The sequence below is a fragment of the Mobula hypostoma genome, chromosome 3 (assembly GCF_963921235.1).
Source record: "Mobula hypostoma chromosome 3, sMobHyp1.1, whole genome shotgun sequence".
Taxonomy (NCBI): domain Eukaryota; kingdom Metazoa; phylum Chordata; class Chondrichthyes; order Myliobatiformes; family Myliobatidae; genus Mobula; species Mobula hypostoma.
Window position 1 is genome coordinate 130,704,054 of NC_086099.1, and position 27,102 is coordinate 130,731,155.

The following is a 27,102-nucleotide window of genomic DNA, read 5'->3' on the forward strand; positions in this document are numbered from 1 at the left end:
GTATTGTGCTGATAAGAAATATGACTAAATATCCAGAATCACCCATTATTCACTCGGTAATCCAATTGTCATCAATTTACCTCATTTTACCGACAGATCTAAGAATGGTAAACAGAAAATAACATCAAAGAACATTATAAACAGATGGCTAAAATGTGCCAACTTTATCAAACCAAACTGCATTGTTACATTTCCTTAGGATGTCTCAGTATATTTCATGTTTCAGTAAAATGAAGCCAATTATGTATTATGTGTGTCATAGGCATGCAAGAAACTTTGCACACAGCTAAACTTTGAAAGCAACAATGGAAAGATTGCACAGTTAATTTGTTTTTGTTAGAACTGGCTGGGGGAGAAATGTTGTCATGGATAGCAGGGAGCTCCCCGTCCTCATACAGATAGTCCAATGAGATCTTTCATCCTCACTGAAGCACCAGAAAAAGCTGCTTGTATTACCTGTTGAACATTGCTGTAATGCATGCTTAATATATCATCATTTGGCAGATGGTTTCCTCTTTGAACATTATTTTCTTTTAAATTACTGTTTCTTCTTTATTCTAGACAAGAGTGCATATTAACAATATCCTGCTCCTGTCAAGCAAACTAGCTAAAGGAATTCCAGTCCTTATACTTTTCAGTTTTAATGTTTTGCTCCATTCCAGGAGATGTTTTCTATTTCTCAAACTCCTGTGTCCATCATGTTTTCACAATGAGTGCTTTCAAAACTAAAGTGGGAAAGGGTTGATGAAAATAATTACACTAAACTGTAATAACTGCAGCAAGTTCAATGAGAACCTTAAATACTGAGCAATCAGACCAGTAACAGAGTGAAAACCTTAACAACTGTTAGTAATAACTGTTACTAGCAGTTAATAACCATTGAAAGGATAAGAGCAAGGGATACACCAAAGTGGGCTACTTTGCCAAATTCGTGGTGCTTGTATAACTAGGACATTTTCTGCTTACTCCTCCCTAAATATAGATTTAAAACAATCAAATGTGGATGGCCAAAGTGAGCTTTCAAATGTTTTTTGCTCCGTTTATATTTCCCATCATAAATTTCCAGGTCATTGTGATTATTTCCAGACAAGCAGCCTCTTGTTTGCCTTTTCTTCTTCTTTTAAATTAATGGTTTAAAGTGAATTGGAAAGGAATTTTTGCAATCTTGTATGGATATGTAATTCTCTGATTCCTACAACATGGATGTGCCTGATTTTTTGAGTAGGTAACTTAGAATATTGAGGCATTCTGTCTTGTGGAAGATACAGGCTAGTTTAATCTTTACCAAACCTTTCTAGAAAAGTAGGCTTTTTTTTGCAAAAGCAAAATGATGGACAAGACAAAAAGCTTTTAACTAGATTTTTTTTATACAGGTGAAATCACTATCATTTTATAAATCATAGGGAACTTTCTTCAGTTAGTACCTAGGTTTACTGGAGCACTCGGGAACTTGGAATAGCAAAACATTAGAAGCATTCCTGAAAAATAATTCGCCCAATTTTTTTTTCTGGTTAATTTAGATCTTTTATTTTCTGTAATCCAATGGGCCTGGACACAAAATCAGAAGAATCACTCAGCATATTTATTAAGGTGAATGCAAGCTTGATGTTAACACTGGATGCAGTAGTTCATATGGGAATTATTCCATTTCCCAGTGCCAGGAAATCATTTTGACAAGTGTTTAAAAATTCTTTGTATCAGACTGACGAGGCAGACAAAATATACAGTTCTATTCACTGGCATGCTTTTTTTTTAACAACTCACTACATTTTAAATGTAGTTTTGTACTTCTGTCCTTCTGTTTTGAAAGGGGTAGCTCATGCCAGGTACAATTGCTCTCTTGCATCTCATCCAGATGGTAATTATTTATGTCAGCCCTGTCACTTATAAAGTATTACCTTTTATGACAATGATGTTAATGGATTATTCAATCATGAGGAACATCACAGGTGAACCAGAACTGACATTCTTACAGAGAAACAAGTAGCAGGGTATTCCAAGACTCCAAATAATCATTGAGGGCAAGACTGAATTTTCACCTAGGTCGCACCGAAGCGGAGTGTTGTCAACATTTTTATTATTTATTCATTCACAGATGTGGATATTGCTGGCTAGATCAGTACCTATTGTTCATCCTGAAGTGAGAAGATAGTTACGAGGCAACCACTTTGGTAGATTGTTAATCGGGCAATCAGGCGAAAGTTGACCGATCTCCATTCCCAAATGGTTAGTACAACAATCTGGCAGTTGATGGTACTACCCTTCTATTTCCAGTTTATGTATTCATTGAAATATAATTTCCCAGTTTTCATGGGAAGATTTGATTTCAGATCTCCAGACTATTGATTCAAGTTTCTGGATGCATATTCAATAACTTAACCACTATGCTTTAATGGCTCAATTGATAATGATTAGCTCAACATAGTTTTTTTAAAAACTAAATTCATCAGTAGCTTGCAAAAGAAGAAAATTAACAGGCAAGGAAAAGAAACAGTGAAATGGAATTGATCTAGATGGTTCAACTGTAGAGGAGTGGCTTATGTGCTGAATATCTTCATTAACATTAACATTTGTGATCTGAAAAATCGGGAACAAAATTGGAAAACTCCTGACAAATGTTGCACTGTATTGCAACACGAGGTACTGAGCTATAGCACATACATGCTTTGTATGGAATTATTTGTTGTCATGTTAATGCCTCTGCTAGTATTGCAATAATATGGATGCGAATCTTCCCTTTAGTGCATTTGCTAATAATTCATAAAATTTCATGTTTTATTAAGACTGAGTGTTAAACTAAGACATTTTTATTCAATACATTTCAAATAGACTTTCCACTCTAGAACATCTGAGATGTCGTCCTTCAAAGAATGGGGTTTCATTTCCTCTACCATTGATGCTGCCTTCACCTGCATCTCCTCCATTTCTTGGATATCCCACCTCACCCAATGTTCCTGCTGCCATAACAAGGAAAGTGTTCCCCTTATCCTTACCACCCCACAAGCCTCCACATATCATTCTGTATTACTTCTGCCATCTTCAAAGCGATTCTACGACTAAACATATCTTTCCCTCCCCCCCCCCACTATCCATTTTCCACAGGGATTGCTCTGTCTGTGTCTCCCTTTCCCATTTGTCCCTGCACACTGATCATCAGCCTGACGTTTACTGACAAGTGCTACACCTGCCCCTTTACCTTCACCACCACCATCATTCAGGGCCCTAAAACAGTCTTTCCAGGTGAGGCAACATTTCTCCTGAGGTCTTTCAGGGTCATCTACTGTGTTGGGTGCTCCTGGTGGCCTCCTCTATTTTGGTGGGACCCGACGAAGATTGTAAGACTAATTGGCAAACAGCTTCATTCTGTTCACCACAACAGGCTACCCATTTTAATTCTACTTCTCATTCCCATTCCAACATGTTGGTGCATGGCTTCTTCTACTGCCATGATGAAGGCACTCTGAGGTTGGAGGAGCAACCCCTCTTATCCCATCTGGGTAGCCTCCAATCTGACGGCATAAACATCAATTTCTCTAATTCTGGTATTTTCTCCCCTCCCTCCTTCTTTCCTCCTTACCTACCTATCATCTCCCTCTGGTGCCCCTCCTCCTTCCCTTTCTCCTATGATTGATTCACTCTCCTCTCATATCAGATTTCTTCTTCTTCAGCCCTTAACCCTTTTCACCACTCAGCTTCGCACTTTAAACCCCTTTCACCACACCTTGCTTCACCTATCACCTGCCAGCTTGTGCTCCTTCTTCCTCCCCACCTTCTTATTCCATTTTTTCTCTTCCTATCCAGGCCTGATGAAGGGTCTCGGCCTGAAACATTGACTTTTTATACCTTACCCTAGATACTGCTGGACTTACAGAATTATTCCAGCATTTTATAGAGTCATAGAAAAGTACAGCACAGAAACAGGCCCTTTGGCCCATCTACTCCATGCTGAATCATTGAAACTCCCTACTCCCATCGACCTGCACCAGGACCATAGCCCTCCATACCCCTACCATCCATGTACCTATCCAAATTTCTTTTGAACGTTGAGATCGAGCTCTGATGCACCACTTGTGCTGGCAGCTCATTCCGCTCTCTCTTGACTCTCTGAGTGTAGAAGTTTCCCCTCATGTTCCTCTTAACCCATCACCTCTGATTGTAGTCTCACACAACTTCAGCACAAAAAGCTTGTTTGGATTTACCCTAACTATATGCCTCATAATTTTGTATACCTCTATCAAATCTCCTCTCAATCTTCTATGTTCCAAGGAATAAAGTCCAAACCTATTCAATCTTCCCTTGTAACTCAAGGCCTTAAGACCCAGCAATACCCTTGTAAATTTTCTCTGTATTCTTTCAACCTTATTTACCTCTTTCCTGTAGTTAGGTGACTAAAACTGCACACAATACTCCAAATTCGGCCTCACCAATGTCTTATACAATTTCAACATAACATCCCATCTCCTGTACTCAATACTTTGATTTATGAAGGCCAATGTGCCAAAAGCTTTCTTTATGACATTATCTACCTGTGGCACCACTTTCAATGAATTATGGACCTTTATTCCCAGATCCCTCTGTTCTACCACACTCCTCGGTGCCCAACCACTCACTGTGTAAGACCTACCCTGGTGTGACCTGCCAAAGTGCATTATCTGCATTAAATTCCATCTGCCATTTTTCTGCCTAATTTTCCCACTGGTCCAGATCCCGCTGCAAGCTATGATAGCCTTCTCACTATCCACTACACCCCCGATCTTGGTGTCATCCAAAATATTTGCTGATCTAGTTAGCCACATTATTATCCTGATCATTGATATAGATGACAAACAACAATGGACCTAGCACTGATCCCTGCAACACTCCATTAGTCACAGGCCTCCAGTCAGAGAGGCAACCATCTATTACCACTGTCTGGCTCTTCCACAAAGCCAGTATCAAATCCAATGTACCACTTAGTCTTGAAAGCTGAGCAACTGAACCTACTTGGCCAAGCTCCCACACAGGTTTGTTTTTTTGTGTGCTACTCTGGATTTCCAGCACTTGCTGAATCTGTGTTTATGCAATACCACAACCCTTGCTGACGTTTGGTGTTAAAAAAAAACTGGCAGGACTTTCATTTCTGTATCTGTGTGTTATAGATTCATTCGGTCCCTGCTGAAGACTCGAGCACAAAATCTGAGCTGAATCCCAATACTGTACAGAGAGAATGCTGCATTTTCAGGTCTGGTATTTTTCAAATGAACCATTAGGCCTGTGCCTCCTTTCGCTCTCTCAGGAGGCCAAACACTCTGTTTTGATGGAATGGCAGAACAGACTCAATAAGCTAAATGGCCTAATTCTGCTCCTATATCCTATGGTCTTTAAAAAACAGCAGGGAGGAGGGAGAAGTGGCTATTCCTAAGGTTCAGACTATTGTTTATCTCTTAATCAATATTGCTTAAAAGATAATTACCTGCTCATTAACCTATGCAATTTGCTGGAGCTTTCTGTATGCAAATTAGATATTTTGTTTCCTTCAACGCAACTGCATCTACACTGCAGAAGTACATGGTATGGCTGGAGAGTGCTTTGGAATGTTCTGCATTGTGAAAAATATGTCAGGAAAGCAGATCCTTGTCCCCAATTTTAGTCGGTTCCTTAACCATTTGCAGGGGCTTGCAGCTTAGAACCACAGGTGATAAGACTAGTAATTAAGGGGTATTAAGATGAAAAGTAGTCCATTCAGCCCATCTGGCCAACACAATCATTCCAACTTTTTACTTCACAAAATTCCTTCAGCTTTATATTTTACTGGTCTCAGCATCCATAACCATATGGTAAAGGAGATTTGTATTCCTACTTCCCATTCTGTGAAAATTTCTTCATTCATTCCGAGGTGGTCTGGCTCTGATTTTAATATTCCTCTGTAGATTTTGGACTCTTAAACCAAACATTAATATAGCTTTTCCATATCACCCTTATCTTGTTCCTTTTAGTCACATAAATACCAAAATTAGATGATCCATTTGGTAATTCTTTGGGAGTCAGAATAGGTAGAAGGAAGGATAAACCAGTGCTCAACATCGGCCTGGGTAATGACCTGATGGAATCACCTATTATAAGAAACAATGCTTGTAAGGAGAACAGTTTTAAAAAATCATAGTCGTAGAGCCATAAAGCACTAAAGCACAGAAGTAGGTCCTTTGGCCCATATAGTCTGTTATTTTGCGTAGTCCCATCGACTTGTGCTTGGACCACAGCCCTTTAGATCCCTCCCATCCATGTACTTATCCAAATCTCTCCTACATGTTGAAATCAAACCAACATCCACTACTTCCTCTGACAGCTAATTCCACACTCTTACCTCCCTCTGAGTGAAGAAATCTCCCCAATAATCCACTTAAATTTTTCACCTTTCACCCTTATCCAATGACCTCTAGTTCTATTTTGACCCAACCTCAGTGGCAAAAAGAGCATGCTTGGATTTACACTGTCCATACTCTCATAATTCTCAACCGATTCTCTTGCACTCCAGGGAATAAAGTTTTAACCTATTCAACTTTTCCCTGTCAATTCATTGTAGATCAAGTCCTGGCAACTTCCTTGTAGATTTTCTTTGTATTGTTTCAATCTTATTGACATCTTTCCTGTAGATAGGTGATAAAAACTGCACACAATGCTCCATATTAGGTTCACCCACATCTTACACAATGTCAACATAATATCCTAACTGCTGTACTTAGTACTTTAATTTATGAAGGCCAATGCGCTAAAAGCTCTCTTTATGGCCCTATCTACCTGTGATACTACTTTCAAGGAATTATGGATCTACCATTTACTTACGCAGTGCTCTACCATTCACTTCGTAAGTCCTACCCTGATTTGTCCTTACAATGGTCTGCATTGAATTCCATCTGCCATTTTTCCAACTGGTTCAGGTCCCAATCCACTACAATTCCAATCTTGTTGTCATCCACAAATTTGCTGATCCTGTTTAACAAATTATCATCCAGATAGTTGATACAGATGACAAATAACAACTGTTAAAGGAATTAAAAGCATACAAGCTATGACACAGCTGTTGCATGTCCGATTTTGTCATTAATTTCACATTGAATTGTCTTTTTGCTCTCACAATGTCCTTCTGTAGATCGTACCTGGACTTCCTATAGGATTTTGAATCACAATTCTTGAACAGCATGGATCCTGGCCCTCAGTGGGCTGCAAATCTCAGAGCTCCTAGTTTGAGAAGATTTGGTATGTTCTTGAAGGCACGTACTCATCTGCACCGGTCGTGCAGAAGTCAGTGATAGCTGTGGTATATTTGTTCAGATCTGAATATAAATCCACTGACTGAGCTCTAGTCTGTCAGTTCAAAGTATTACTGTAAGCATTCCAATGCCTCCCTTGTTGATGTCTTCACCATACTTATGGTGATGCAATCTTCAGTCTTTGCCTATATTCTGGGACAAGTCTTTCATAATAATTTGAAAAAATTGATGTGAATTTTTGCCTCTAGATAGTGTTCAGATAGATACCTGTTTTTTTTCTTCCTAGTTCTTTTTTATAGATTTCAATGAAGGTTAAAAGTGAGTGTGCCCTAAAACACATGGAAGTCCCATATTCATGCACTTCCTGCCCAGGAGGAACATTTCTGACACCAGAGTTCTGGGTTCCAGGGAATATTTTGCTTGTACGTACAGATGGCATCCTCAACAAACTATCAGTGTTGTTCATATTATCTCCTTTTAGGAACTACTGGAAGGACCAGAAGTCATCACCCAAAAAATGGCCTGTGGTTAATCATTTCCCCTTGGAATGCTCAGCATGAACACTGCCACTTTTCTTAAGGGTAAAAATTAAGTTCCGCAAAATTTTAGGTTTCTTAAGTTTCTTCATTTGTAAGCACCAGCTGACCTTGGAACCAGCATTAACATCTGAGGACTTCAGCATTTACGAAATGTACACATTCGTCGCAGACTTTCTAAAAAGTTAACTCTCTTCACATTTACATCCTCCCTACATCTGCATACAACACGTTTAACCTTCACCATGAAACAGCAGGGGAAATACTGATATATTGTATCAATATCTGAACCTGGGCTGCCCAATCACATTACACGAGAAAAACTATCCCTTGGGAGATGCATCCTTTTAAGATATATCCAGGGATGTTAGCTACTGTGAAGAACCTATTTGTGTTCAATGATGCAAATGGGCTATTAGGAACCTTTGTTAGCAACATCTGAGCAATATACTGTATAGACTGAGTGGCAGGATATTTATTTTAATGAAGTTCACTTGATCTATTACAGCAATAAGAAGCTTTGTCTAACGTGCAAGGTCAGAGTAAATATATTTCACCAGCTTGGATCAATAGGATGTTGTTAATATGGGGAATGTCTTGAATGCTAAGTCTTCAAAAGCTTACCAACATCACTTGTTTTCTGAGAACTTGACTAATGGCTGCTATGCCACAAAGAGTGATGTTCCAGTTTTACAAAAGGGATAATTGTTTCACAGGAGTGACCAATGACTTAATCTATTAATCATAATGTAAACATCACATTTACACAATTTCATGCAAAATTAATCTATCATCTCTCTTTCTAGCAATATCACAAAAAAATAGAGAATAACATCAACGTTAGTTGGAATGTAAGGCAGTAATTGAAGATTATCTTCTGACATTCATAAAGGTTTCTGGGTGAGTTACTGATTGAAGCTCAGTAATACTGGATGGGTAATGTGGATGTGTCTTCTGGTGATTATGCTGCTTGGAAAATCTTTCAGTGCCTTTGCATCAGAGGGGAAGTTTTAACAGCTTTTATCTCCATTAATCAAGGAATTTTCCTTAAGTTCGCTTGCCTCTCTCTAGAGCAGGGGTTCCCAACCTGGGGTCCACAGACATCTTGCTTAATGGGATTGGTCCATGACATTAAAAAGGTTGGGAACCCCTGCTGTAGAGCTTCTCCAGTTGGTTGGTGTGGTGGTGACCATCTGCAGAAATTAAACGGTCATCATGTTGGATTATCTCAATTGGTTCAGCTGAATCATATTTTGGTTTAGAAATTCTTGGGTGGAATTATAGCAAAATTTTAGCCTGAGATTTAACATGCATGTAGGTTATTGAAAGAATATCTTCTGTGCCTCTCTCCTTCAAAGCGTGAATCTGTACTTTGAAGTGCCTCTCCAGAGGCACAAATATCTTCCGACACATTGATCATTACTGCGGGTTTGATGCACTGTGCGAGGCACTGCGTCTCAGGTTAAGACCATAAGACATAAGAAATAGGAGAGGAACTCAGGCCATTGAGTCTGCGCCACTATTCCATCATGGCTGATTTAAATACCCTGTGAATTCCATTCTCTTGCCTTCTCCCTGTAACTTTTAATGCACTTGCTAATCAACAATCTATCAAACTCCACTTTAAATCTACTCCACGACATGGCCTCCACAGCCATCTGTGGTAATGATTTCCTCAGGTTCACTACCCTCTGGCTAAGGAAATTACTCCTCATCTCTGTTCTAATGAAATGTCCCTCTATTCTGAGGTTGTGCCTCCTGCCTGTAGACTCCCCCAAAGTAGGAAACATCTTCTCCATGTACACTCTATCTAGGCCTTTCAATAGTTGATAGGTTGCAATGAGATTCCCCTCATTCTTCTAAACCCCTGTGAGTACATCAAATGCTCCTCATATGTTAACCTTCTCATTCCCGGAATCATTCTGGTGAACTTGCTCTTGATTCTCTCCAATGGCAGCACATCTTTTCTTAGATAAGGGGCCCAATACTGCTCACAATGCTCCAAGTGCAGTCTGACCAATGCCTTATAAAACCTCAGCACACATCCTTGTTTTTATATTCTGGTCCTCTCAAAATGAATGTTAACATTGCCTTTGCCTTCCTTACCACCAATTCAACTTGCAAGTTAACCTTCAGGGAATCTTGCACGGAGACTCCTAATTCCCTTTGCACCTCCAATTTCTGAATTTTCTCCTTGTTTAGAAAATAGTTTACATTTTTATTCATTCTACCAATGTACATGCCCATACACTTTCCTATATTAGATTCCATCTGCCTCTTCTTTGCCCATTCTGGTAATCTGTTGAAGTCTTTTTGCAGACTCCCTGTTTCCTCAACAATAATTGTCTCTCCACCCACTTTTGTATTGTCCACAAGCTTGACCACAAAGCCATCAGCTCTGTCTTCCAATTCACTGACATATAATGGGAAAAGATTCAGTCCCAGCACCCACCCCTGTGGAACACCATTAGTTACCAGCAGCCAATCAGAAAATGCTCCCTTTATTCCCAGTCTTTGTCTCCTTCCATTCAGCCAATCTTCTATCCATGCTAGTATCTTTCCTGTAATACCATGGGCTTTTATTTTATTTAGCAGTCTCATGTGCAGCATCTTGTCAGAGGCCTTCTGAAAATCCAAGTAAACAATATCCGCTGACTGTCCTTTGTCTATCCTGCCTGTTGTTTCCTTATAGAAATCCAACATATTTGTCAGGCAAGATTTCCCCTTAAGGAAACCATGCTGACTTTGGCCTATTTTATCATGTGCCTCCAAGTACCCTGATTCCTCATTCTCAAGAATGAACTCTGAAATCCTCCCAACCACTTAAGTCAGGCTAACCGGCCTATTATTTCGTTTTCCTCAATCTCTTCTTGAAGAGTGAAGTGACATTTGCAATTTTTCAGTCCTCTAGAACCCTTCCGGAATCTAGTGATTCTTGAAAGATGCTTCCACAACCTCTTCAGCTACTTCTTTCAGAACCCCGAGGTGTAATTCATCTGGTGCAGTTGACTTATCCACCTTCAGACCTTTCAGCTTACCAAGGACCTTCTCCTTAGTAATAGCAACTACACTTACTTCTGACCCATGCACTTTCAGGTTTCTGGCATACTGCTGCTATCTTCCACAGTAAAGAATACTTGTTAAGTTAGTCCGACATTTATTTGTCTCCCATTACTACCTCTTCAGTGTCATTTTACAGCAGTACAATATCTACTCTCACCTTTCCTTTACTCTCTATATATATATATATATATATATATATATATATATATATATGTATATATATATGAAAAATCTACTAGTATCCCCTTTATGTTATTGGTGACCTTACCATCATATTTGATTTTGACTCTCATTGCTTTTTAGTTGCCTTCTGTTGATTTTAATAAGATGCCCAATACTGAATTTCCCACTAATTTTTGCTATATTATTTGCCCTCTCTTTTGATTTTTCACTGTCTTTGACTTCCCTTGTCAGCCCTGGTTGCCTGATCCTCCCTTTAGAATACTTCTTCTTTGGTAGATATCAATTCTGTGCCTTTCACGATGTTCTCAGTAATCCAGCCATTCCTGCTCTGCCATCATCCCTGCTAGTGTATGGGTGTATGGGGTGTCAGGGAGGGGTAGCACCTCTGGTGAGGGAACATATCGCGTCCTTTTCAAGGCGGTTAGTCCACCTTTGGTCCCCACCTGGCACTCAGCTCTCACTTGTGGCTCCCCGTAGCTGTTTACATGCGAAAGCGGCCACACCCCGGGCAACGGCTTCGACAAGCCGGCTAAACCAGGTGAGGGTAGCCAACGGGTCTCAAACCCTCGGTGAGATAGGGAGTTGTCTATCCCAGCATGTGAAGCCAGATTCCGGCAGATTGAGCAGACGAGACCAATGGAAGGTCCAATGGTCAAGAAGGTCTCTGCAAGCATCGTGGAAGAGCACGACAAGACACAGAAGACGTCCTGGTCATCCATTGCACCTAGTCCCATCTCCAGCCATCTCGACTCTTGTCTTGCCATTGGATCCAGATGGGAATTGGGAAGAGAGAGTGAGGCTGACGCTGCCCAACTCTCCCTCACTTAAATCCAAATCACACACTAGTCTCGACACCATCATCAAAAACAGCCGGCTGGTGACGTTGTGGCATCAGAGCCGGACTTTGGGGCAAGAGGTCCTGAGTTCGAATCTGGCCGGCTCCCTTGCACGCTCTCCATTGAGCGTGCAACTCGACCTCATAAAAAGCACTAATGGTGTCGAGGTCTTCAGCGATGATGATGGATGAACCTTCTTCTGCTAGTGCCCCCTTCCAATCCTGTTTGTTTAGATCTCTGACATGCCTCTGTAATTCCTTTTACTCCACTGTAATTCTGATACATCTGATTTTGAGCTCCAACCTCTCAAACTGATCACTGCCATAAGTTCACTAATCAAATCTGGTTCATTACACAAAACCCAATCAAGAATTGCCTAGTGGGCTCAGCCTCAAGCTGTTCTAAAGAACCATCTCGTAGGCATTTCACAAGTTCCCTTTCTGAGGATTGAGCACCAAACTGATTTTCCCAATCTGCCCGCATATTGAAATCCGCCCCCCGCCCCCCGACCATTGCCCTTTTGACGTGTGTTTTCTGACTCCCTTTGTAATTTGTAGTCCATATGCTGGTTATTGCTTGGAGGTCTGTATATTCAGTAACTCCTATCAGGATCTTTTTACCCTTGCAGTTTCCTAATTCTACCCACAAGGGTTCTACATATGCTATGTGACCTTTTAAGTATTTGATTTCATTTTTTACCAACAGGGCCATCCCACTCCCTCTGCCTGTCTGCCTGATCTTTCAATACAATATGTATCCTTGTTAAGTGTTGATCAAAGGCTTTGTTTGCTTATTGCATTCCAATATCTAAAGCATGGAGAGACTTGTCATAGATATATCACTGGAAAAACGGAGCTTTATTGGAACTAAAAAGTGGGAATGCATTGTGTGGCCTTGTTCTTGTGTTTTGTATGTTAAGAAAATGTCTTGGCCAGGGGTTCTGTAACTGGGGTCCACAGACACCTGAGGTAATGATAAGGCTTCATGGCATATAAAATGTTGGGAACCCTGATCTTGGCCAAATTTTATGGAATTATGAAGGCTTCTTGAAAACATGACCCAATAACATTTGGAATAAAAGGTGGTATTGACTCTGATCAAGTCACGGAGTCAAGAATTGTACACAGACTATTTGACATTCCTGTCCATCTCACCCAATGCGCCCACCTACAGTAATTCTATTTACTCATATAGTTGAATAAATGAATCCCATCTGCTGCCCTGCAATCATTCAGTACTATACATCACCCTCGGCTAACAAGGATATGAAAATATCTGTCAGGGCTCCTGCAATCTAGAATTATAATTAGAATTTTTAAAAATCTTACATCCATCCCACAGCATGAGGGTAAAAATCTTTGTGTCAAGACTGTATAGCAACATACAGACATGTGAATTTTAAAAGTCTAATGTCTTGTAGAAAGAAGCTGTCCCGTAGCCAGTTGGTCCTGGCTTTAATGCTGTGGTACCGTTTGCCAGATAGAAACAGATGAACCAGTTTATGGTTGGGGTGACTGGAGCACCCAATGATCTTCCAGGCCTTCTTTATGCACCTGCTGCTGTAAATGTCCTCAATGGAGGGAAGTTCACATTTACAGATGCGCTGGGCTGTCCGTACCACTCTCTGCAGTACCCAACGATCAAGGCTGGTGCAGTTCCCGTACCCCAGGATCATATCTGACGTGACCTTCAGTTTCTTGTAAGAGAAGTGCAGAAAGAAGTAGAGAGAGAAGCAGAAAATTACAATGCCAATTCGGAGTAGGCAACACGGCTGCCCTACACAGTGCCATCTTGCAGTACATAACAGCCTGGGATATAGCTGGTCAGATGTTGGAGATCTAGCTACCTTCATGCACCTCAAGACATCAAACACCTTCTCTTTCCAGATGGTACCATACTCCAGAATATGAGTCTCCTCATCCTGAGCCATCTGCTTCTGCTCAGTGAATACAGATAGATAGAGGTAGGTAGATAGTTTATTGATCAAGAGGAAATTACAGTGTCACAGTAGCACTGCAAGTGCACAGATATATAAATATCAGAAGAGAAGTAAGAAAAAGAGAATTAGTCATTTAGGACATCTCCCAAATCATTTAGGACATCACCCTGTTCACTTAGCCCATGCACAGGTTGCTCCAATGAGAACCTACAGGGGATGTACTGTACATTTTCCCCTTTAATATACGTGTAGATTATCTTGGGATTCATTTAAATCTTGCTTGTCATTGATAGTTCCTTTTTGACCTCCCAATTTCCTATTTAAGTACCCTAATGAGTTCCTCACGGGTCTTTGCTGCTATGTCAGCTCCTCAGCAAATGAATATCTTCCACCAAATCTCGAGGAATTGTTGAGGGGAGCACAGTAATGGAGATAGATAGAGATAACCGATCCTGACTGTTAGTGCTATTTGTGTGTAAATTACACAATTTCACCATGACCATGTGTGTTTCCTCAGGGTTGCTCCCACATCCCTAAGATGGGCAGATTGGTAGACTAAATGCTACTGTAAATTGTACTTGGTTGGCAATTGAGTAAGATATGGGGAGAATACAATAAGTTTAGTGTAAATGGGCATTTGATGGTTGGTGTGACTTTAGTGGTCCAAAGGCCCTATTTCCATGCCTTACTACTCTATGAGTTCATAACTCCAGAACGAAGCACCCACAGAATCATACAAAAGAAAATGACTTTGATTATTGGGAATCCACCTGACTAAATGTGAATCAGGTCTCCCCAGGGCTAGATAGAGACTGTATATCGGAGGCTGCACATTGATGAACGAGAGTCAAAAATACTCTTTCTACGTTCAGAGAGAGTCCAATTCTGCAGGAAATTACTCCAGAGGATGAAGATGTGGCATGCCTCTTGAATTTTGAATGATATGCAGTGTGTTAGTGGTGGCTGTCGGACGAGCTAACTGCCAATGTGGCCGGCAAAATAGGCCAAGTTCATCAGGCCCACGGTAAGCTGAAGCCACAGGAAGCAGGCACTGCCTATATATTGTATACAGATGAGGCATCCAGCCTTCAATTGTATACTCAAGACATAGATCATGGATTTTTAGATAATGTGTTAATTAGGTCATATGGGGTCATACAGGAAAGTAGTGCAAAGGTAAAAATTCAGCTGTAATGTTACCAGATGGTAGAGTGGACACAAGTGGCTGAACGGTAGACTTCTGCTTCTCTTCCTTTTGTTCTTATAGCATCCAATTTTAGGCACTGCAGACTTGGATAATACCTGATAACAAAAATGAAAATGCCCCTCTCATAGCTTCAGCCTTGTAGAATATCTGCCAGATGGCTCTGTGCTCAGATAGGTAGCAGGGTGTTTAAAGAGTGGTACATGACCTACAGGCTAATGATGGCTCTGTGGCCTGTAAGAACCTCCGCTTTAAAGGTAATTACGGAACGCACGATTACTCTTCTTAGACATGTGAGTAGATGTAGGAAGTTGAGAGAGTAAGGATTGAAGCAGGCTGGGATTGAAGAGCTGAACAATATGGTATGATTTGAGAAAAGTACATTTGGAACACGTTCAAGGATTATTGTCTGTAAATGGTTGCTCTCACAACTGTAAGAGATTCATTGTGATTGATATTAAATAGAGGCATTCCTTCTACTTTCAGCCATTAAATTAAGATTAATTAATTACATATTTTTCTCTCATGCTTGATTAAACTTGCTTGATTATTTACTAACATTTATTGCATAAGTGAATTTTAATATTTCATTAGATATATACAGTACTCGCCCAAAAGAAAGAATGCTTCTCTAAGTTCTCTCACTTCATAATACAATATATTAGGAAAGATTTTTATTTGATAGAGTGATTGAATATCTAATTATAGCATATAATATGTATCATGGGTGAATACTTCACATTTACATTTGTGTAGATAGTATATATATTTGAGGGGATATTATTCAAGGAAATTAAAAAGCCAATTTTTTATTTAAATAAAGAAGTCCTGCAATATTTTAATTTGAATTACTCACAAAGTTCTTATCACCCCACGATCCAGTAACATATTGTCCCTTGTACTTGGTGACATGGTGCACATGCTTCCATTCAAAACTACAGGTAACATTTGTAATCATAAATTTAATTAACTGCATTATTGAACAATCAACAGTCATGTATGTGATATGATTATAAATGCAATATTTTCAAACAAAATTAGTAACCAGCTTCATTGACATTGTTAATTGTTCATTATGATAAAGGCTGGGGCTTGACAGTTGAATCAACACTGAACAATATTGATTAGCGTATCTGAAAGCTGTTAGCTGTTGGTTTGTGTTTCTTCCCTCATTCTCTTCTGATTAGTCATCTCTCTGTCCCTTTTCAGCTGCTGTCACCAATATTCCTCTGTATTTCAGCAACATTGTTGATTTTTATGGTGGAAACTTGGACCAAGACTTTATATTACAGGTGTCCCCTGCTTTTCGAACATTTGCTTTACGAAACCTCACTGTTACGAAAGTCCTACATTAGTACCCTGTTTTCGCTTTCAGAAGGTGTTTTCACTGTTATGAAGAAAGGCAGCACCTGATAAAAAATCAGCACGCGAAAAAATCAGCATGCGATAAAAGGCAGCGCGCGCCCTGAGCAGCCACTCCTCCCCCGGATTCGGAACTGCATTCTAGCCGACATTGCTTAAATACATTGCATTGAGCAGCCATTAGCAAGATGAGTTCTAAGGTGTCGTAAAAGCCTAAAGGAGCTTTTAAGGGTGCTACACTTAGCGTAAAACTAGACATAATTAAATGTTTCAATTGTCGTGAACTAAGCAAGGACAAAGTGAGTTTGGCTTGTGGAAGCTGACGAAGATGATGTTGAAGAGGCTTTGGCATCCCATGACCAAGATCTGATAGATGAAGAGCTGATGCAATTGGAAGAGGAAAGGATAACAATCGAAACCGAATGCAATAGCGAAAGTGAAGCAACTGCGTGAGATTTTCACTGCAATGATAAAGTACGACTTTAATTTTGAAAGGGTACGTAGGTTTAGGGGATATTTGCAGGATGGTTTGAGTGCTTACAAAGAACTGTGTGATAGAAAAATGCGCGAGGCTCAGCAGTCAAGCAAGCCTTCCCCATCACCCACAGCAGACGACGAACCTCGGCCTTCAACATCGAGGCAGGCAGTCATAGGAGGAGATGAGCTGCCTGCCCTGATCGACGATGAGATGACACCTCCGTGTCCCACCACCCCAACACCCGGGCCGCGGACAGGTACTGTACCGATTCGCGGAGAATGCAGCGGTAGCCGGGAGGCACACAGCACATCTTTAAGAAAGAAGCTGAAATAAACATGCTAATTAATTACATGCCAGGCAGCACCTAATTAATTAGCATGTTTATTTTGGCTTTTTTGTTAAAGATGTGCTGTGTGGCTCCCGGCTACCGTTGCGTTCTTCGCGGCAATGCGTTGGGTCGGCGGCCCAGAAGGTGGGGGCCACTGCACCACTCCAACCTGCGACGACTCAGTCTAACACACCATCGTCAGTGTGCTCGGCGCTGTTTTCCCAATTCCGGTAAGTGATACTACACTGCACATACATTATTTCTACTTTATATAGGCTGTGTATTTTTACGTGTTATTTGGTAGATTTGGCAGCTTCATAGTTTAAAGGTTACTGGAGAGCTCGTTTATGCCAACAGCGCTTGCGTGAGATTTTTGGTATGGAGATCTGTGCAGGCAATCATTGTAGAGAAGTATTTCTACTTTATATAGGCTGTGTAGTTATCATACCATTCCTGCTTTTACTATATGTTACTGTTATTTTAGGTTTTATGTGTTATTTGGCATGATTTGGTAGGTTATTTTTGGGTCTGCGAAGCTCACAAAATTTTCCCATATAAATAAATGGTAATTGCTTCTTTGCTTTACGACATTCCGGCTTACGAACCGTTTCATAGGAACGCTCTACCTTTGGATGGCGGGGGAAACCTGTATCACGTAATACACTTTCAAAAACTCTTCTTGGTATTCCCTACCTGATTCAGGAGGCCAAGAAAGGTGATTGTGGGAAGTGAATCCATAGACAAGAAAATCTGCAGCAACACACACAAAAATTTCTGGAGGAACTCAGCAGGCTAGGCAGCATCAATGGAAAAGAGTAAACAGTAGGTGTTTCAGGCCTAAACGTTGACTCTTTTCCATGGATGCTGCCTGACCTGCAGAGTTTCTCCAGCATTTTGTGTGTTGAGTGAATCCATAGGCTATGGGAACAGTTCAGTGATGAGGCAGGTGAAGTTGAGTGTAGTTATCCCCTTTGATTCAAGAGCCTGATGGTTGAAAGGTAATAACTGTTCCTGAACATGGTGGTGTCAGTCCTGAGGCTCCTGTACCTTCTACCTGATGGCAACAGTGAGAAGAGAGCAGGAACTGGGAGTGGGAGCCCATAAAGATAGATGCTGCTTTCCTGCAACAAAGTTTCATGTAGATGTTCTCAATGGTGGGGAGATTTTTGCCCTTGATGGACTGGGTTGTATCCACTGATTTTTGTAGGATTTTCCATTCAACGGCATGGATGTTTCCAAGCCAGGCTGTGAGGCAGCCAGTCCATAGATTCTTCACTACACATCTATAGAAGTCTGTTAAAGTTTTAGATGTCATGCCAAATCTTCACAAACTCTTAGGGAAGCAGAGCTGCTGCTGTGCTTTCTTTGCAATTGCACTTACATGCCTGATTCAGGACAAGTCCTCTGAAATGATAATCGAAGAATTTAAAGTTGCTGACCCTCTACCTTTGATCCTCCAATGAGGTCTGGTTCAAGGACCTCTGGTTTCCTCCCCCTGAAGTGAATAATCAGTGCCTTGGTCTTGCTGACATTGAGTAAGAGGCTGTTATTATGGTGCCACTCAGCCAGATTTTTAATTCCCCTCCTGTATGCCACAATTGATTTGGCCTATGACAGTGGTGTTGTCAGTAAACTTGAATATAACATTAGAGCTGTGCTTCACCACCCAGTCGTAAGTGTGAAGTGAGTCAAGCTGGGGACTAAGCACACAGCTTTGTGATGCACCTGTGCTGATGGAGATAGTGGAGGAGATGTTGTTGCCAATCTGAACTAACTGGGGTCCGCAAGTGAGAAAATCCAGGATCCAATTGCATAAGGGGATACTGAGGCCAAGATCTTGGAGCTCACTGATTAGTTTTGAGGGAATGGTATTAAATACTGAGCTATAGTGGATGAAGAGCATCCTGATGTACGCATCTTTCCAGTCCTGATGTTCCAGGAAGAGCCAACGAGGTGACAACTGCTGTGGACTCTTTGCTCCAGTAGAGAATTTAGAGCTGATCTAAGTTGCTTCTCAGGCAGGAGTTGATATGTTTCATTGTTTGGAATCACTATCATTGATTGGAGTACTGCGCAGACTCAATAGAAGTGTTCCCGTGCAAGTCCGGCAGTCTCCATAAAAGGGAGGCATTATCTAGCAGAGTGGTCATTGTGAGAGCGGTCGACATCGGAGTGGCTTGAGTCAGAGTAGTAAGGCTTTGAGTCAACAAGGCTTCAGCGAGAACGGGGGGCGGGGCAAGTAAGCACATAAATTCATTCCTTGTTTCTTATTTCTTTTTTTCTTATTTAACATGTGAGAGAATAGTCTGTATGCCTTCAGGGCTAGTGTTCTGTTCTGGGTGTCAGATGTGGGATTTCTGGGAGACTACCAGACTCCCTCATGGCCACATCTGCACCAACTGCATCGAGATACAGCTCCTTAGAGACCGTGTTTTTATACCAAGTATTGGTGGTCATTTGGTTGTTTCTGACACACCAATCAGTAAACCTTTCTCCACTTTCATTTTTCTCCCCTAATCCAAAAGGTTCTATGATGTTATCAACCCTTTCCTGTCCAACTTTGGAGTTAAAATCTCCCATGTCTAGTTTTATATCCTGAGATTTACATTGCTCATAGGCACTGTCGAGACCTTCATAAAACTTGTTGATATCCCCTTCATCCGCATCATTTGTTGGTGCATAGGCTTGGATTATGCTAATGTTAAAAGAGTTACCACTTAATTTAACTAAAAGCAGCCGGTCGGATATCGCCCAAAATTCCATAAGACATTTTGATACTTGTTTGTTTAAAATAATTCCAACCCCATACATATGCTGTTGCTCTCCAGAATACATTATCAGAGAACTATTCTCAGTGAATTTGCCACTGTTGGTCCATCTAATTTCTGACAGGCCTAAGATATCGACTTCCAACCTTTTCATTTCATTTAATGTGTTGTCCAACTTTCCTTTCTGGTAAAGTGTACGGATGTTCCATGTTGTTACCGTTAGCCTTTCCCTATTGCTTACAGTCTCCGGATGACGGTCTGGTGTCACCTGCAGCACATGACTACCCCTACCGAGCGAGGTGTTGTTCTGTTGATTAGAATCAACCCCATTCACGCTGTTGTCTGGTTTCCTTCTTTTGTTTCTTTCCGTGATTGACTCCGCAGAAATTTCAACAGTGGTTTGCCATTGCCTTCTGTTGCCGCAGTGCTCATCTAACTAGAGCGTTTGACCTCTACTGGTGCTCCCAATTGGGAATCATACACTAGACGTCGCTCAACCTTTGCCGTTGTTGTACAAAGACAATCCTCCACCAAAGCTTGGAGTCCATCTCCCTGCTGCCGGAGACTTCAGTGATTTTAGGTGACACCACCACCATTGGTCTGAGTATTTTTCTGGTGCCAAACACTCGCCATAGACAGAGCTCCTTCAGTGAGACAGGGTGCACCCGGACCTAAGTCCTACATGAAGGTGGAGTTGTCTTTGGTGGTAGAAGCTACATAATCGCTATTGGCATTTCCTGATATTATGTTTTATTGATTTCACTAAAGCATTCAACAAAGTGCAACATGAAAAATTATTTCAAATTCTCGCTAAACTAAACATTGATGGAAGGGACCAACAACTGCTTCAAAATTTATATTGGAATCAAACGGCGGCGGTAAAAATTGATGATAATATAAGCAGTTGGACTAAAATTCAAAGAGGAATTAGACAGGGATGCACTGCCTCACCAGAATTACTTAATATCTATAGTGAAATGATTCTCAGAGAAATAGAAGACCTAGATGGGATAAAAATTGGAGGTGTTAACATCAACAATATAAGATATGCATACGATACCACCCTAATAGCAAGTGCTGCAGAAGACCTACAAATCCTCCTAGACAAAGTAGTACAAACAAGTGCAGACTTCGGTCTAACCATCAACTGTAAAAAAACCAAATGTATGGTAATATCAAAACAGCAGGATACTCCCAACTACCAATTGTACATCAGTAACCAAGAGATTGAACGAAAGACCAGCTTTAATTACCTTAGTGGCTTTATATCACAAGATGCCAGAAGTAGAAATAAAAAGAAGAATTGCCATTGCTAAAACCAACTTCCAAAAAATGAAACCCGTTTTTACCAACAGACACATTTCTATGACAAGAAGGCTTAGGCTGCTAAAATGTTATATCTGGTGAATCTTGCTGTAGGCTTCCGAAACATGGACTATAACACCAGAACTCCAAAGAAACTTAGAAGCAACAGAAATGTGGTTTCTTAGAAGAATGCTGAAAATATCATATAGAGGTAGGGTAACTAATGAGACAGTACTCCAACGTGCCCATACAAAAAGATCTTTAATGAGAACATTAACTGAGAGGAAACTTAAATTCCTGGGCCATGTCAACCGAAAGGGAGAAATAGAATGCCTAACATTACAAGGCCGTATGTCTGGGAAATGCAGAAGAGGAAGGCAAAGAAGAAAATATATGGACACTGTGAAAGAACTAACAGATCTAAGTGTGCGAGATATCATTGATGCTGCGAGGGATTGTTTGATGTGGAGAGCCACGATCACCCAAGCATGTAACGTGCAAGGCACATGAAGAAGAACAACACCAGGACAGTCAATGTAGCATAGAAATACAATTGTGAATTAATCAGTCTGATGGCCTGGTGGAAGAAGCTGTCCCGGAGCCTGTTGGTCCTGGCTTTTATGCTGTGGTACCGTTTCCCAGATGGTAATAGCTGGAACAGTTTGTGGTTGGGGTGACTCAGGACCCCAATGATCCTTCAGGCCCTTTTTACACACCCATCTTTGTAAATGTCCTGAACTCTGGAAGGTTCACAACTACGGATGCGCTGGGCTGTCCGCACCACTCTCTGCAAAGTCCTGCGATTGAGGGAAGTACAGTTCCCATACCAGGATGCTCTCAATCATGCCCCTGTGGAAAGTTCTTGGGATCTGGGGACCTGTACCAAACTTCTTCAGCCGACTGAGGTGAAAGAGGCGATGTTATACTTTTTTCACTACACAGCCAATATGTACAGACCACGAGAGATCCTCGGTGATGTTTATGCTGAGGAACTTAAAGCTATTCACTCTCTCAACCCCGGATCCATTGATGTCAATAGGTGTTAGCCTGTTTTCATTCCTCCTGTAGTCCTCAACCAGCTCCTTTGTTTTTGCAGCAATGCGGGAGAGATTGTTTTCTTGACACCACTGTGTCAGGGTGATGACTTCTTCTCTATAGGCTGCCTTGTTATTATTTTAGATTAGGCCGATCAATGTAGTATCGTCAGCAAGGCCTAGTGCAGGGGACAACCCAGTGTTTAGACAATTTAAATGCCAGACCAAATAGACTGGAAAGGTAGGGTGTCGGGATGGGAGGCAAAGGTCGGTCCAATTTCCATTGCTCTCCCACGATGTTCACCCCTCCTACTGCTGCACTGAGGCTGAGAGACTGCTCCAGCTGCTATGCGCTTCATGTCTGTAAGCTTTGCGGCAATTTGCCCTGGTATTTGATGAACTGAGTACTAGTGCTTGATCTGCCTGCATTTTTATCAAAAGGTGAAAGTTAGTTTCACATCATTTTGGAGCAGTTTTGAGGCTGAAGTGTTGTGCTTGAGGCCTAAGCGCAGAGGCTTTGATAAGTGAGGCTGCAGTGAGCCCACTGAATGATGTATGTAGAAGGTATTGCTAAGTCAAGGTCAAGTCTTTCTTCTTTCTTTCTTCCAACCCAGAAATAATTTAAGAGGTAATAAATTGCTGGAGTGATACCTGTCTCTATCTGTCTGTCCAGGTACCATATCTGATGTGGACGTTGGTGACCATGGTTTTCCATATAAATCTATCCTTCGTTTTTTGGATGACTTCCATTTCCTCAATGTGTAGTCAGCTGGCTATGCTTTTGATATACATAAGCCGAGGTCTTCCTCTAGGTTTGCTCCCCTCAATCTTTCCAGAGAGTATGAGTTTTTCTTGTTCATCTTTCCGCATGATGTGTCCTAGGAATCTGAGTTGTCTTTCTCTTATTGTTTGTATGAGTGGTTGAACTGCTTGGGCTCTTCTGAGAACTTCTTCATTTGATGTGTGTGTGGTCCATGATATTTTTAACATTCTCTTGTAGAACCATAAATCAGCTGCTTCTAGTCTCTTTTCCATTGCTGGGGAAATGGTCCAGCATTCACTTCCATAAGTCAGGATAGAATAAATGTAGCACTGCAGTATTCTGTTTTTAGTGTCTTTCTGTCTGTTAATATGGTCTTCATTTTTTGGAAAGCTTCTTTCGCCATTGCTATTCTGTAATGGATATCTGTATCGCACCTGCCATTACTTGTTGTCAAGATGTCTGAATTTGTTGGCTTGTTTGATGTTTGTATTTCCGATCTTGATCACACATTCTGGGATGTTTGTCTTTCTGGAGATGACCATGCTTTCTGTCCTCTTGGTGTTGATTGAGAGGCCTCTGTGATTACTTTCTGCTGCCACTATAGTGAGTAGTTCTTGAAGTTTTGTTTCTGAGTCAGCTATTAGTACGATGTCATCAGCATATCTGATGTTATTTATATTATGGCCTCCAATTGTGAATCCTTTGATATCTTTGATACTTCTCAAGATATTTTCACTATGCAGTTTGAATAAGTCCAGTGAAAAGACACCACCTTGCCTGACTCCTCTCATGATATTCACATACTCACTCACTTCTCCTTTTATTCTGATGGATGCTGTCTGGTCCCAGTATAAGTTTCATAAGAAACGTATATCTTTCCCATCTATGTCAAGACCTTGAAGCACTTCCAGAAGATCTTGCTGTCTGACAGTGTCAAAAGCTTTTGTATAGTCGATGAAACATAGGTAGATGTCTTTTTGTACCTGGATGGCTTGTTCACAGATCATCCGTAGCATGAAAATTGCACTTCTGGTTCCATCGTTTTCCACAAGGCCACATTGTTCTTTACCAATTTCTGGTTTTATACAGCCTCTTGCTCTCATCATGATTACTCTGAGAATAATTTTTGCCACGTAGCTCATCAGGCATTTTGTACGATGTAACTCACATTCTGTTACTCCCTCTTTCTTTGGAAGTGTGATGAACACTGATTTACTTAAATCATCAGGTATCTCCCCATGATCATAGATTTCATTTGCTGTTTCTGTTATTTTCTCTATTCCGAAATCTTCTAAGGCCAGTATCATTTCAACAGCGATGTTGCCTGGACCAGTTGTTCTGTTCTGTTTTATTTTATTAACGGCTGCTTGAATTTCTGATTTTAGAATGTTAGGTCCTTCAAGATTCTTCTTTATGTTCAGTTTTTCTCCACTTTGGTCTTCAAAAAGTTCTTTTATATATTCTGTCCATCTGTTTAGGATTTCCTCTTTGTTCATAATTAAGCTGCCGTCTTTTGCCTTGATGCATCCACTTGCTGAGCAAGGTAATTTCCCCGTTAGTTCTTTAATCTTACTGTGCATCAACTTTGTTCCAGGGTTATGGGTCTGTAGCATTTCTATCTCTGAACATTTCTCGTTTAGCCATTTGTCTTTAGCTTCTCTGCATTTTCTTTTTATTGTCTTATCAAGTTTTTTGTATTCTTCGCTGTTTCTTGGTTTGATGGTCTGTTTTTGTTGCATCAATTGTATTATATCTTCAGTTATCCATTTCTTCTTAGGTGGTATGCTCCTCCTAAATGTGGGAGATCAGAAAGAAGTTGAGTGTTCTTGACAACCGTGTTTGCAGGAAGTGTGTATAATTGTAGCTCTTTACAGATCAGATTGATTAGCTGGTACAGCAGATAGACTCAGGGCAAAAATTGTTAGAATAGAAGTTTTAGGGAGTTGCTCATACCACAGGTTCTTTTAGAGGGGTGATTGACCAGCAGGAAGGGTGGGCAATTCCCTGTGGTGATTCCCCTCTCTAACAAGTATACTGCTTTGGAAACTGTTGGAGAGGTCAGCCTCACAGTAAGAATCAACAGCAGCAAGATCAAGGGCACCATCGTAGCAGGGAAGGGAAGGGCGATTTCTTGGCTAGCAGAATTGATAGGGGACTCTTTGATCAGGAACACAGGCAGGCATTCATTTCTGTGGCTGCAGTGGTGTGTTGCCTCTCTGGTCAAGGATGTTCCTAAAATGGTACAAATGATAAAGCCAGGGAGAAAGCTGAGGTCCTGCAAAGGAAAGTAGGCAGAAGGTTAAAAAGTTACAATCTCTAGATTACTTCCTGGACCACATGAGTGAAGGCAGGAACAGAAGGGGAGAGTAAATGACTGCATGACAGAAGGCCTGGTGCAAGTGGGAGAGCTTCCGCAGCTGATACCATCGGGATCCTCGCCAGGGCAGAGGTGACCTTTACAAGACAGAGGAATTGCATGTGATCTGTACGGGCAGCAAGATCCTTGCAGGGAGGTTTGCTCATGCTACTCAAGAGGGTGAACACAGGTTTAGCAGTGGAATGGGGTCTAATGTAGCAGTGTAACAAACGAGACAGTTGAAGCAAATATAGAATATTAAAGCAGGCAAGTCCAGTAGACAGATCAGGCAGGAGCAAGATAGAGGAATTCCATCAGTGCCATTGCTTGATTTATTTCCCTGACCACTAACTTCCTCTCTTTCATTCTTTTGTTATCTACCTGCAGTAAATGGCTAATTAACCCGTGGGAAACCAGAGCACCACTGCACACTAGTGTAGTCAAGGACAAATTCCTCACAGATAGCACCCAAAGTCAGGAACAGACCCAAGTCCTCGGAACTGTGGAGCAGCAACTTTCTTTGCTTGTCCAAGAAGTACCATGAAAATAATATTTAACAGGCAAATTCTGTGCTCAATTAATCTGCAATTTTATATTAGATGGACAGAATAAATTCGGAAATAGGAAATAAATGAAACTTAAATCTCAGTCAGGATTAACCGCCTACAAGCTGGCAGAGTTTGGTGCAGATTCTACATCTCCAGTGGTGGAGACATGTCATGTTTCCAAGAATATGCCAAGAGTAATGAAGTACAGAATTCCAGGCACTATCCGTCATTTCAAGTTACCAGTGTACAGGTGGAGGAGAAAAAGTTAAGGAAAGATTACTTGCAGATGAAATATCCAGGCTGCTGAAATATATTTCCCAGCAACAAGAAACGCAAATAAAATAGCACCTTAAGTTGTCCTTTACTGATTTGAGGATCTACATTCCCCACTGTTACGGTATGTAAGAACATAAGTAATAGGAGCAGGAGTAGGCCATTTGGCCTGTCGAGCCTGCTCTGCCATTCAATAAGATAATGGCTGATCTGACCATGGACTCATCTCCACCTACCTGCCTTTTCCCCATAATCCTTAAGTCCCCTACTATGCAAAAGTCTATCCAACCTTGTCTTAAATACTTTGTATATTTACTGAGGTAGCCTCCATTGCTTCATTGGTCAGAAAATTCCACAGATTTACCACTCTTTGGGAAAAGCAGTTCCTCCTCATCTCCATCCTAAATTTACTCCGGAGAATCTTGAGGCTATGCCCCCTAGATCTAGTCTCACCTACGAGTGGAAACAACTTTCCTGCCTCTATCTTATCTATCCCTTTCATTATTTCATATTTTTCTATTAGATCTCCTCTCATACGCAGAAGAGAAGATGGCAGCATGCAGTGGCCACTCTGGTGATGAATATCTGTTATTTGTTAAGTAGGATGCCGTGCACAATCCTGATTTGATAGAGGCAGATGTGAGAAGCACGGAAGAACATCTGGTGAAACTTCTGAAATGCCTGTTTCACTGCCGCTGCTACTGTGTGATCCAGAATCTCCGGAGGGAAGGCCCCAAATCCTCGGCTTTGCTTGTTGCTTGGCGGCCGGGGCAGGGTCGAAGCGCTCAGCAGAGATGGTGCTCGGTGCTCGGTGTTGGAGGGCTGGTCGGAAGCTTGAAGTTTTTGGATGGACTCAGAGTCGGCTGTGGTCGGGTG

General features: G+C 41.2%; 1 long non-coding RNA gene across 1 annotated transcript; it reads left to right on the top strand.

The window, feature by feature from the left end:
* Positions 1-2,092: 2,092 nt before the first annotated feature.
* LOC134344255 (uncharacterized) lies at positions 2,093-27,102 on the top strand. Its single transcript, XR_010017403.1, has 3 exons — positions 2,093-2,226; positions 5,139-5,221; positions 26,750-27,102. It is a non-coding gene; the product is annotated as an uncharacterized LOC134344255 (long non-coding RNA).